Source organism: Maylandia zebra, linkage group LG7 (genome assembly GCF_041146795.1).
Source record: "Maylandia zebra isolate NMK-2024a linkage group LG7, Mzebra_GT3a, whole genome shotgun sequence".
NCBI lineage: Eukaryota > Metazoa > Chordata > Actinopteri > Cichliformes > Cichlidae > Maylandia > Maylandia zebra.
The window spans coordinates 26,586,745-26,600,286 of NC_135173.1; positions in this window are offsets into that span (position 1 = coordinate 26,586,745).

Below are 13,542 nucleotides of genomic sequence, written 5' to 3' on the forward strand. Positions count from 1 at the left end.
GTGATTGAAACAAACATTCATGTTTGAAACATACATAAATTTGATAATTGCAGTTGCTTCGTTACACTAGTTATCTGATGATTTCCTTCAGATTTGTTGATGATTCTATCTTGAATTCTATAGCACATCTTCGGTTTGTTAATATCCTTTCAATAAAATATAACAGGGAAACACATTTAACATTATATCAAAATAAAACTCTTTTATGGAACGATCTTTTATTATTTTAAAGTGCTTGCTCTTGAAGCCTGAAGACTGATAAAAACAGCCAGGATCAGCTCTTTTGTTGTGATGGCTACCCCGACTTTAAGATGTGTAGAAGAAAATGGCTAACAGGTGGCATTTTCACCAAAATGTGTGATTTTAAATACATTAGTCATCAACTTTTTTTATATTCTGTTTCTAGCTTTGATTTCAATATGTTGTTTCATCTGTTGAGACTAAATATAGATAATTGCCAATTATAAGCAGAATTTGTGGCTACTGCAAGTTTCAAAACTGTGGCATTGCAAACAATTGAATTTTGCCCCACAAAAGAAAGTAAATGAAAGGGAGAGAGCTCAAACCCTTTAAAAATGGGGGGAAAAAATTAAGCATTCAGTAAAAAAGTCAATCAGGTCATCCCATGGTGCATCAGCGTCTGATGTGAAGTCCGAAGCTGATGCAACCATTTTATTTAAGTAGAAAGTAATTTCTCCAGTCTGACTGGACTTCTATTATGCAAAGAAACAAACCTAGATACACAGTCCATTAAGTTTTATCAGCAATTCAACAAGGACTCAAAACACTGTGAGGAAACACCTTCTGAAACACCTAAAGTGATTTCAAGTGATGTGAAAGACTAAACAAAGCAGTGCTGTCACAGACACACATCTGACGGGTTTACTATGAAGGAAGCGAGTAATGGCTTGAAGTTGGAATTTTTAGTGTCACATAAGTGGCTCTCTTTTTACCTGGCTATGTCACTTTGGTAACTTTTGCTGAATATGGGATTTAGTATGTTCTGAGTTTTTGTTCACAATCATCTGGAAATGCCAATTTTATTGATTCTTTCAATCAATGCTGGATTTGCTGCTGGGCAGTTGTGTTTTATAAGTTGTGTACTGTACTAACACCAGTAAATGAAACAAAAAGTATCTGTCACATTGTCACTGTGGTACAATATCGAGGCAATATGTGTAATAGACATTTTACTTTGTTCTAAACTGAACTAAAGAGATTTCCATGGCTTTGGGACAGCAATATTTTCATTTATTTGAATGAATCCAATGTAAAGTTTTGAAAGCTCTGTGTGCAGCTGTCAATTTAGAAATTAACATCAGCACAAAGAGTACTTATTTGACCATTCTCTGACATGCCTTCTTTGGCGCAAGTGCATCAGAACCATCTCCCCATCACCATTTTACCATATTTCTACTTTGGTTTTTATTGATTCTGGACACCCCCGAACCTACTTTGTAACTATGGAGTATTTTGAGTGCTGAAAGGAAACTGAAATTTATGAATCCTTTAATAAACCTTTAAAGGTTTAAAGAAGATACAAGAGATGTAGTGAAATCAAAGGGCTATCATGTGAATATTATTTCAGTGCCTAAAAAACAGATTTTCAAAATTTTTTTTGTAATTTTTTTCTTTTTTTTTTGCTTCCCCCGTTATTAGTACATAAATACTCCAATGAATGTGATCAGACAGTTATTTTCCCTTTATAGTGTTTATTTCTTGGATTGGAGCTATATTACATTGTAACTGTTACCATAAGAGTAGTAAAACATTTATACTGGTGCAGATTTGTACTGAATGATAGCAGTACTCAGCCATCCATCACCATCATGGTGGAGACATTGGAGTGGTCTCACATCACCTTTACAATCTGCCAGCATTCAGTAGTGATCTAGACACTGCAGTGCTACAGGGAACTAAACTTTAAAGAGCCAATATCAAGCTCCATTAACTCTCCTTCACAGCTTTTCATTACACTTTACTATTTGCTGGTCGACCACCACATAGCATGTTCTTACAATGTAGGGAAATGCATAGTTTAACTGCTCATTTGTCACTGTAGACATGACATGGGTCTGATTTAGTGGCCATGAGCAGGAGGAAATGTCATGTTCAAATTCATTTCCTGACTGCACTTCTATTTCCTGTTAGCTACAGGATTAACTTGTAAATTAGTTAATGTATTAGCTTTGGGATCAGATTAGCCATCCCATTTAGCATTTCTGTGATTCCTTTGGTCCTTGGAGAAAAATCGATGCAAATTAGCCATTCACTGTGATTTAAGGAGCTCTCTGCTTTTTTTTTTTTTTTCTTTCCCGCATGTCCCGTTTGGTTTGCTATCAGAATTATTGTCTAAAGGCAAAGAAAGATGCCCAGCAGATTTACTTTACCAAATGGACCACCCCAGCTTTGCTGTATTGGTCTATTTGATTCACCTTTGCTTTTATTGTTTATTTTATTTTATTTTCACTTGCTACACGCGGGACAGACATGCCTGGGGGAAAGAAAAGGGAGAAAAAAAGAGGGAAAGAAAAACAGCGGAGAAGAGGGATGGGGATAAAGGGCAAAAAACAAAAACCAACAAAACAAACAGACAAAAAATGCATATATCAATCACCTGGATCACCTGTTGAGAAAGAAAAAAGAGAAAACAAGCAAAAAAGAGAGCAGTATAATAAACAACATCATCACAATAATCTATGTGAATATAACAGTAAATACTAAATACTGAATATTATTGTGCAGCATGTAAGACCGACAGCGCACAGTGTGCTTTGAGGTAGGAGCCAAAAAGGGTGTAGTTTGTGTCTGTGAGCACCCGTGTGTACACCTGTGAGCATGAGCGTATACCCCAGGTCTAGGTACCCTTGCCCCCAGAGGGGGAAACTGCACCGAGACCCAGTCAGTGTTACCCTCTTCCTGGGGTGGAGAGAAGCAGACTGCCCCGACTCCGCAGCAGCAGGGAGGCCCCACATTCCAGACCCCAATCGGACGGTGAACTCCTCCCAGCCCCCCCTCCCCCCCCCCCCCCCCCTATATAAAGACATTTACATCCATGTTTATAAATTACATACTAAGGGGGAATAATGTTTTATAAATTATGAATTAAATATATAAAACAAAAACATGTAAATATTGTTTCATAGTTCCATATGAAGTCTTTTTCCACAGTGGCAATAACTGCGCATGGATTCTGTAGCAATGATTTTCTCCAGAACAAGATGTAGTTCCCACGTCATGTCTCAGTAATAGTCTTAGTGTTTGTTATATCCTGTTTTATTTTGATAGACGTTCGTCTCGTGTGCCTTGTATTTAGTTCTGCAACCCTTTGTCTCATGAGTCTGCCTCTGTTTGTTTTTTGTTGTGTCCTCCCATGTTTTTCCTGTTGAGTCATAGGTTTGATTTTCCTCGCCTTGTTTTTGCACTTTATTTTGTACAGCTGTTTGGATTTGCCTTTTCCAGAATACTATGCTTTGCTGAATGATGACCTGTTAATGTCCTCAGCTTTTTAGATTACAGACTTGGCATTTTACTCTCACTGCCTTTTTGGTTCCCTGAGTTTGGGTATTATGGTCTTCTGAACTGTCTCTCTTTTTCTTCCTGCTGTTAAGTTATTCTGTCTCTCTGTGCAGGAGTGTGGCTACTCACTTATTCTTTTGCGCCCCATAGCTAGCCAAAAAGCACTATTTTATTTATTTTTGTAATTTTATTATTATTTCATCTGTTTAAAATAATGGGAAAATTCTGTTATATTAAAAGAATAGCAAAAAGAACTTGCTTGATTACCCATCAGCAGATGTATGATAAGATACAGTTTAGATCTGGTTAGGTTAATGTATTTTGTCTGTCTGTCTCCTAGACATAATCTGCCCTTGATCATCTCCATAACCATTTTAAAAAAAAGTCACAGTGTCTTCCTCCCCAGCATCACTTGACACCTAGGTCATTACCTCAGGACCTCCTTGGCAGGGTTGTGGCAATAGATGTGTGCCTGCAGCACTCTGCTTTGCAAACTAATATCAAGATTGTCATATTATATTATTGGACTGCAGAATGGGTGAGGTGAATGTCTTAAGAAGCTGTCTTGGCTTTGTTGATCACTCATTTGTTGCTGCTAGGATAAATGTTTTTCTTGTTTCACAACTTAAAAACATTTCAAATTGAAAAACACACTTTCACTATCTGTAATTAACTCTAGCTAGCTCTACTATGTATAACTATGTTTGTCATTTTCTCTTTGAATCAGCAGCTTTGCATATTAGCTGCTTGGACTGCAGTTTGTTACAATGCAGACACACACAGAAGCATTAACCTTGTACAAAGATTTAGTTTTTGCAAGCTCAGTAGCCAATCGTGTCAGAGCTAATTAACGGTCTGAAATATGCTAATAAGTCAGTGTGGAGACTGACAGATATTCAATCTCTATTCCATCACACAGATGTGGTGCAGCTGAATATTGCCCAGCTTTATTTATGAATCAGCAGATTGATCAGTCATTTGACTTGATGATGAATGTGCTTGTGTGTGACTGACATCTCTCTTAAAAGATGAATTTGGCCTCCCCACAGTACAGGAGGTGAACCCTGCCCACAAAACATAATGTTTGAATCATATGAATAACTCAAGAAATTTTAAGGTGTTCTTTAAGTGAAGTTTCAACTTCTGATGATGATTTAGTTATTGTCTGTGAACAAACACCTAGAACGAACCAACGTTCTCACAAAAAAAAAAACACGAAAAGTCCAAAGACATGCAGATTTGGTTTACTGGTAAATGGTTTCCTGAAAGCACTCAAACCAGTGGACATGTTGTCAGGTTCCAAAACAAAAAAAGCTACAACTGACTCTGCAACTGTACACTTTAGAAATGTTCAGTCTACTCCATAAAGAAGTTGAAGGGAAACAAGTCAGTTTCTGGGAGAAAAGTACAAAATCCAAACAGGATGGGAACCAGTGTCCCCTGGCCAATAAAGCTGGAGGTTATACTATATACTACCACCAGTCTTCCAAGTTTCTCATGTAGACTTGTAGGCTTCTAAAGCAGTGAGGTTATTTCTCAATGGTCAGTATCACTCTGATTGATTAGGGACTATAGTGCAAGACCAGTATAATGGTAAGACATATGCAGCCTCTGACAAAAATGTCAATGTACTGATGATGAAGGCATTGTTTTGGCCATATCTGCTTGAGCTAATTGTAAATAATTACGGAAAAATATGTGTTAAATATTTTAAGATTGAGTAACTGGCATGCAATTTGCTAATTATTGGCCAGCCAATAATGGCCTCCCTGTATTGTGTTGTGGCGCTGCTGCATTGTTTCCGATTCTTTTCATCCTGTGAGGAGTAAAACTGTCTTCCTGCCAAATGTTACACGAATATCTCACGTATCTGAGACATTTCATTAAAAATTTGTAACCTCATCCTAACAGTGGTTCTAAAATAAAAGCAAAAGACCAATCTTTAAAGTCAAGATTAATCCTCTGGCAAGCATCAACACAGTTTTGTGCTACTAAGGATGCATTAGTGAAAAGGCTCTCTGCCCTCTGCAGAGATTTTTCTTTTTTGTCTGTTTTCTTGAATCAATATTTTTCTCTAAAATCTGAAATATGTTTTTAAATTTAGTATTTCCTCTTGAACTTATGTTTTAAAATTGTCTTAATTCTTTATCTGTATATTTTTTTATAATCTATTCTCTTGAAGACATTAAAAATATATCCCATACTTTGACACTTGATGGGCTATTGTACTTATTAAGTCTTTCTGTAGACTAAGCTGCTAGCCTGAAGATAGTAAGGTCATCAAGACTGTACATGCAAAACGCAGCTGAGCATGTAGCTCAGGCGGTAGCACAGGTCATCATCTAATTGGAAGGTTGGTGGTTTGATCCTTGTGTCCTCCAGTCTGCTGCAGACTGAACCAAGATGAAGTGGAATTAAATATGAGCCTACACGTCTTGATCTTTGGTCTTTTTGAAAGATTAAATATTAGATTAATAAGGGTAACAGATAAAAGTTTAAGGAATCATCGGCTATTGTAATGCACCCTTAAGGAAACATGAATGTCTGAATTAAGTGGCATCAACAAATACTTGACTGACAGTAGTGCGCTTTTGTAGGAATATTTCACTATATTAAAGCTTAAAAAACTAAAAAATTGCTTGCGGCCAAAAGGAAAAAAGTAAATAACAAAATTAGCCTCTAAAATTATAGACCTAAAACTATAAGCCTGTCTACTATGTGTGCACAGATATCCAGAGTATCTATGAGGATTGGTGGTACCTGCAAAATAACACTGAAGACCTGGGGTTAAACCTGAAGTTACCCGCTGGAGCCTTAAACCCTTGAAAGCCTTTGAGGATGCCTTGTGATCCAAACAAAACATCCTAATCCTAGGTTATAAGAATTACTTTTTCTTTTAGAAGTCTCAGGGGTTTTGCAAGTTTAAAGTGTTTCTTCTGTTTTCTAGTATTGTTTAGGGTTTTAGGATTTTTTTTTTATAATTACCAATATTTGCAAAAATTGTGCTTTTAACCACTTCTCATGGGCTTTTTTGATTCTTTGGTTACAATCCTTTCTTGGTTGCTCATCATCTGAATCAAACTATTCCTTGAATTCGTGAAAGGAAACACAGAGTCAGTACGCCTTCAGCAAGGGCTAAATTGCCCTCCCCCCGGTTTGTCTCTTGGCTGGCCTGCCTCCTTCTGAAGTTTGTAACCTTACTCCAAGACAAAAATTCAATAAAAGAAAATGTTGAAAAACTATTTTCCAAAAGAAACAGTGGACATTTTGGGTTGAGAATATTTTTTATATAATGCAGACACTTGAAAAAAAATCTGTCCAATAAAAAATCTAATACAGACTAATTTAATTACACTGCTGTGTTTTGTCAGTCTAAATAAGCTGAGAGTTGATTGTTATAGGTACACCTGGTGTTTCTCCAGGAAATAGGTCCCACTGATGATGCAAATCTCCCCTCATAAATCATGGGTTTTGAGGTAATTCAGTTTAAAGATAAAAATATCTTTGCTGACTCTTGGCTTGTCTGGAAACACTTCAGAAAGTTTAAGATCCAAACATCCTGTGATTCAGACATTCAGAATCACCAAATCAAACGATTGAAACAACTAAGGGAATCCATACAAGCCATGAAGGTACTTCTTGGGACTGATATTCTATTTTTGCATCATAACTATGTATCATAAAATCTATCTTTTGGATTCTTGTGTTAGGAAAACACTTTTGATGAGTGGAGAACCTAAGGGGAGGCCAGGAGAAAAGTCAGTGTGAGAGGGGTTGATGTGAGCAGCTTTTCCTTCCCTCAGTAAAATTTATTGCCTCTTTACTTTTAATGTCTTGTCACAGTTAGTATTCACAGTCTGCTGTCATTTAGCAGTGGGTGGGTGTTATTGCTGGAGCATCCCCACTTGCCCAGAAATGACCACCATTTCTTCCTGTTTTGGATCAGTTAACCTATCTGTTCAGTGCATCACAGTGGGGTCCTGCTCCACAGTTTAGCCACTGATGCATTTATCAAGGGGTGACAAATGAGCTGTCCTTCCAGATGCCTGATTACTTGACCTTTATTCCCCAGGAGCTGAGCAGTTAGCAGGGAGCAGCGGGTGGGGTCGGTGCAATGTCCTGATGGAGCTCAGTGATGCCACTCTCATATTCTCCAAGCTGTTGTAAGAGGAAAATGCCTAGATGGAACACCCAAATGCAGACATGAACATGACTTAAGAAAGAAGTTAAGATTAACTGGTGTTGAGTTGGAGTAAGTGAAATTCTCACATTCCCTAGGAACAGCCAGAGACCGTGCACATCAGTTCCATTTGAGGCAGAGAAGCTGATGAGTATAACACATTAAAGCATGGGAGGAAAACTCTTTTTATTGGACTCTGATTCAAGATCATTACATGAATGGAATGGCATTAGCCTGTGAATGTGGCATTTCTTTTTTTTTTTTCTTCCATCTTATTTCTAATTTTGGGCAGCAGATTGCCACTTACAGCCCTATTTATGTGTTTTCTATTGCTACTTCCCAGTTTCTGCACACAGTAAGCAGGCCTGCTGGTTATCATAAGTCCACACCACAGATAGCATTATCATATCATTAGATTAGATTATCATTAAACGCTGCATTAAACACGCAAACTCATACATGTAAACACACGCACGTACAGTACAGGCATTAACACAGTATGCTGCTGTTAATGCTCTCCTCCCGAAATTCCAACTAAATATTTTCATAGTACAACCTTCTGAAGAGGAACTGAATAGTATGTTTTCATCTTCTGCTCTTTAGATGAGAGAGATTTGGAAAACACACATGTAGTCTTACAGCAATGACTCACAATCTATAACAACTATGATTTGATGCTTCATGAATGACATACTTCAATGCTACATTCATTACTCATAGTAAGACACTGCACCTCTGCTCTTAAATAGTAAAACCTTATGCAATTCAGTTAATCGCCGCGTGCAGCTTTCAACAGAGTAGCTTATAATTTTAGATCAACCACTAGTAGTCCTGTTTTACAGGCTTTTGAGGTTTACAGTGAAATCAAAGAACAAATAGAAGTGCTACAAGGAATATTGTCATCATTTCTTTTATTTTTTGGCAGGAGTGTGCACCTTAAATTTGATCCTTAGCATCAGGCTGTCAACAGGGATGTGAGGACCTGGAAGAGCATTCAGTTCAATAAATATTGTGCATCAGATTGTACAAATTAAACACAATGTTTCACAAGATAGACAATCTCTGATCAACAACTGCCATACTCACCAAATGTGGCTCAATCCCTTTTCCCCAATACGAAATTTACATTAAAGATTCACAGGTCCAGCGCATACGGCCAGTGCTGATATGCAAATAGTTGGCAAAACATTTAAAGAGCAATCTAAAAATAGCATCAGCACTGAATGCAGTGCAGAGGTGCAGAGGGAGATGACCTCCAAATTTAATTAGAGTAAGGTTTTTCTGAGTCTGACTGTGCTGGTCTGCTGGGGCCCCCTATATGTTGGTAACATGCTCCAGCAAGAAGTCTGGAAGTACATAATCAAAAAGTTCAGTTCAATTAATTGAAATTCAACCATATTTATATAGCACAAAATTACAAAAACAGTCACCTCAAGGCACTTTATATTGTATAACAAAGACACTACAACAATAAAGAGAAACCCCAACGTTCAAACAACCCCCTTTGAGGAAGTTCTTGGTGACAGTGGGAAGGAAAAACTCCCTTTTTTCCTGGAAGAAACTTCTAGCAGGACCAGGCTCAGGGGGGTGGCCATCTGCTGTGACCAGTTCAGGGTGATGAAAGTGTTAGTCAAACGAAAGTGTTAATGACTGTTTTTAATGAAGAGCTTAATAAAGCAAGAAATGGGTACTTCTCTATTTCAATTAACACAAATAAGCACAGCCTTGGAGCTCTTTTTAACACACTGGAGTGTTTAAATTCTGTAACCTTTAATCAGATTATGGTGTTGATTGAGAAAAGTCTTCACTTTCTACATTTTTTCAAGTCTAAAGTTAAATGACATAAAATTCTAAATAGCAGCTCCTCATTCTTTTATTGGTGTCCCTGGCTCCCAATCTTATTTAATGACAATCTCTATGGATGAGCTTTTAAATACTGGTACAACTGAGTTGCTCCTCAAGCTGTGTCCATGTGATTCCACAAAATTTCAGTTAAATGTCACTGCACCAAAATGCTCGGAATGAATAAAAAATATATGTAAGGGAAAACAAATAAAGGTGTAGGCTTTAACATCCATCCATCCATTTCTTCTGCTTATCTGGGGCCAGGTCACAGGAGCAGTAGCTGAATCAGAGAAGCCCAGAGCTCCTTCTCCCCAGTCACCTCCTCCAGCTTATCCGCTGAAACACTTATCCGTACACTTTGCTTTTAAGGTCCCGGTATACCCGCCCCAACTATTTTTTAAAAGATTTTTACTCCCGCAGAAACAATTTGGAAATCTGTGCCTTCCTACTTGGACCTTAGACACTGTTATCAGGTTTGCTACAGTAGACTTTTCTTGAATTGGTTGTGCAGGTTTCTCTCTTATCATTTTGTCACCACTTTCTCCACTTGTGAGTCTGTTAGCTGGAGCGGTTTGGAGCAGAGTATGAAGTGGTGAGTACTGGGACCTCCGAGTCTGAGGCCTTTGGTCTCAACCGGGAAAGAGTGGACTGCACACTTTAAGTCAGGGACGAGTTGCTGCTCCAAGGGGGAAAGTTCAGGTATCTTGGAATCTTGTTCATGAGTGAGGGAAGAGGGGAGTGGGAGATCAACAAATGGATTTGGGCTACCACTGCAGTGATACAGATACTGTACTGGTCTGTCGTGATGAAGAGAGAGCTGAGTGTGAAAGTGAAGCTGCTGGTCAATCTTCGTCCTTACCCTCAACTATGGCCACAAACTTTGTATAGTGACTGAATGAAATTGTGAGTACAATTGTCAGAACCCTTAGACATAGAGTTAGGATTTCATCCATTCTATGTGGAGGAGTAAAGCCGTTGCTCCAAAGATTTCCAAAACAAATTAATCTCTAGAACAAAACATAACAACAGCATCATAAAAGATGTACATCCAGTCATCCATCTGTAATACTCATACTCAATGTATCACCTTCAAACTCCCAAAGCTAGTGAAGATGTGCACTATTTGTCCTGTCAGACAATCAATGAGAGAGCCAAGTTCAGCTCTGGCAGTAAGCTAATTGATTGCACTGGTCTGCTTTTGAACTGCTGCTGGTAGTTCATTTGGGCCACTGTGCAGTAATCACTCACAATAGATTATATTTCATCATCACGTAGTGGCTCAGTTATACCCTTCAACTGAAAAATAAATCAAGTACCTGTAAACAATAAGGATTGGCTGTCTATTGTATTATGCTCACTAAAAACAACATGTGCTGAAGTTACATCATGTGCTAAAAACGTAGTTTTTCCTCTAACATCTTTTGCGGTGACTCAATCAGAAGTTTGTTAAAGTTGTGCTTTTTTTTAAAAAATCTGACAAGTTATAAACTTCATAGGTAAACATTTACAATTTACCAAGTTCTTGTAGTCTTGGTACTCCGGAGGCACTTTTCTCATATCAATATAAAACTTTCAGTTGCTTAGCATAAGTGGCCATTTTAACTTTGAACAGGATGACAATTTTTCATTTATTAATTTTTTTTAATCCTGTGAGTTCTTGAGAGTGAGGACAAAACTTCATTTGGGGCCTCTGCACCTTCTACAACCCTCCCACCCCACCCCAATATCTGCTGCAGATGAGGAGATCAGCAGGGTGTGAAATGGCCATGGTGATTGCTCCGAGGCCATAGGGCCTCTAGCCCATTCACAGCCTGTCAACTCTCTAATAGAGCCAGAGGAGATTGGAGACAACCCCACAGTTACCAGTGCTACCCCACCATCATTATTGCCACCATGCTGTTAAAAGTATAATGCGTTTTAGATATGGAACGGATTTTCTACCAGTTTCCTACAGTATTTAAGAATTAAATAGATGTTCCTATTCTATTTTAAGTTTGATCTCAAGGGAGAAGGTGATTTAGTATGGTAGCCCTTCCTTTTAAAGTCGCCTTATTATTACGTACCAAGTAAAATATGGTCATTTATAGTGTAGAATAGAACAGATAGAAGTAAAAAATATCAGAGCTATACCAAGACAAGGGATAAGAGAAACCAAATAAAAATTATATTGTTTTAATTTTGGATTGGATGTTGACACAAATTCTAGTGAAGTAGCTGCAATTGTGTGAAAGAAGGGATACAATAATTAAATTAATATGACATTTTTGCTCTGACAGCAGCCCTTAAGAAATTATTTTTATAGTGATGATGAAAACATACAAATTTGAATTGTATTATAAAACAAAAGGAAGTGTATGTGAACTATTCCATCAGATAATTTGGACTAAGTGAACGAAATCTTAAAATGATGACAGATCACTGACATTTTGTATCTACTGTGACTGTGCAAACTTGAGTCTTGAATTAAGAATGAACTGCCGTTAAAATATGTCATAACAGAAATGACTTGATCTAAGAATTAGATTTAGTTTCAGAGTGGCCTTCACAGAGTAAGCTGTGCATAGCGGACAAAAAAGTGGGCCAGGCTTCTTTTTGATGTGTGGAGTGTAAATACAGCCCTTCACCCCCCTTCCTCTAATTGTAACTGTGTTGTTTTCATATTGTTGAGTCTCAGAGATGTATAATTTATCACACAAATAATCTGGAACAAAACAAACTCTCCTCTCAGCTCCCGAGAGCCCGAGCATCTAATGAGTTCACTCCATAAAATATTCATACCTCTGCAAATTATACTATCACTTTCCCTGCAATATACACAAGTGCACACACACACACACACACACAAAGAGCTGTCCAACATTCCATTGGATATAATGGCAGGTTGTACAACCTTAAAAGCACATTGATCACTGTCAAACAACAACAATGTATTCTTTATTGCTTTACGTCTGTGACTTGACTTAATAAAGACATCAGTTACTCATATTGATCCAGATCTCATTTAAAGTCTTCTCAAATGTTTGGACCCTCATCTTATTGACCAGGGTCATGCAGACCCCAGTGGTATTTTTGTGTGTTATATTTCATAGGTGTGGGTGTTTTTTTTTTTAATAATTTCCTTTTTTTTAAACTTTGCAAATCAGTTTGTATCTCATAAAGCCACATCATTGTTTTCTATTTCTGCTTTGATTAGTGCTTGAAAAAATGTTCTGGCCAGATTAGCGAACCTGAAATTGATAGTTTCCAGGGAAAGGAAAAAACAGGGACTGTACTTTTTCTCAAAAGGTATTCAAACACTTACATTTCTGCAGGTGATTAATCCAAATTTGCACTGATGAGTTTTTAGATAGTGTACAATTAGAAAGATTTAATAGTAGTAATTAGGAATTAGTAGTAATGTTAATACCTCAGACATATTACCTTGAATTAAAACAAAATTTTTAAAAGAACTTAAAAATTCATCTCTCAACTAAGGTTTTATACTTTTTGGCTTTTGTCCTGTAAATCAAAATGTTACACCAATAAACAAATAAGATTTTACAAAAGTACTCTTTTTTTCTCCACCCCGTTCTTTTCACCTGGTTTTAGATTTTCTCATGTTAGAAATATGAGGAAATATTATTTCCAGGCAGCGGGAAGGTTGAAGGTGCCATTTTCATCCAGTCACAGCCAATTATGACCTGGCCATCAAGAGATGAGAAGTGGAAGAGCAGGGAAAGAAATCAGACGAGGTTTTCATGCTGAGAGCCTGCCACCCTCCACCAACACCTTTTTCTCTTCGAGGAGAGAATCCAAAAATCCAAATCAGGAAACCATCTCTCCTCTTTAAAAAAATTCAAATGCCAAGGGGCTACAAAAAGCCCATGTGACAGAAGATTGAGCACTTGCTTCAGCATGTGAGGGAATGACTGAATTTCATTAAGATAGACTCCAACACTTTTGTCTCATTAGCAGATCAGGAATCAGGGGACGAGGCAGAAGGAAACTGCACTCAGAGT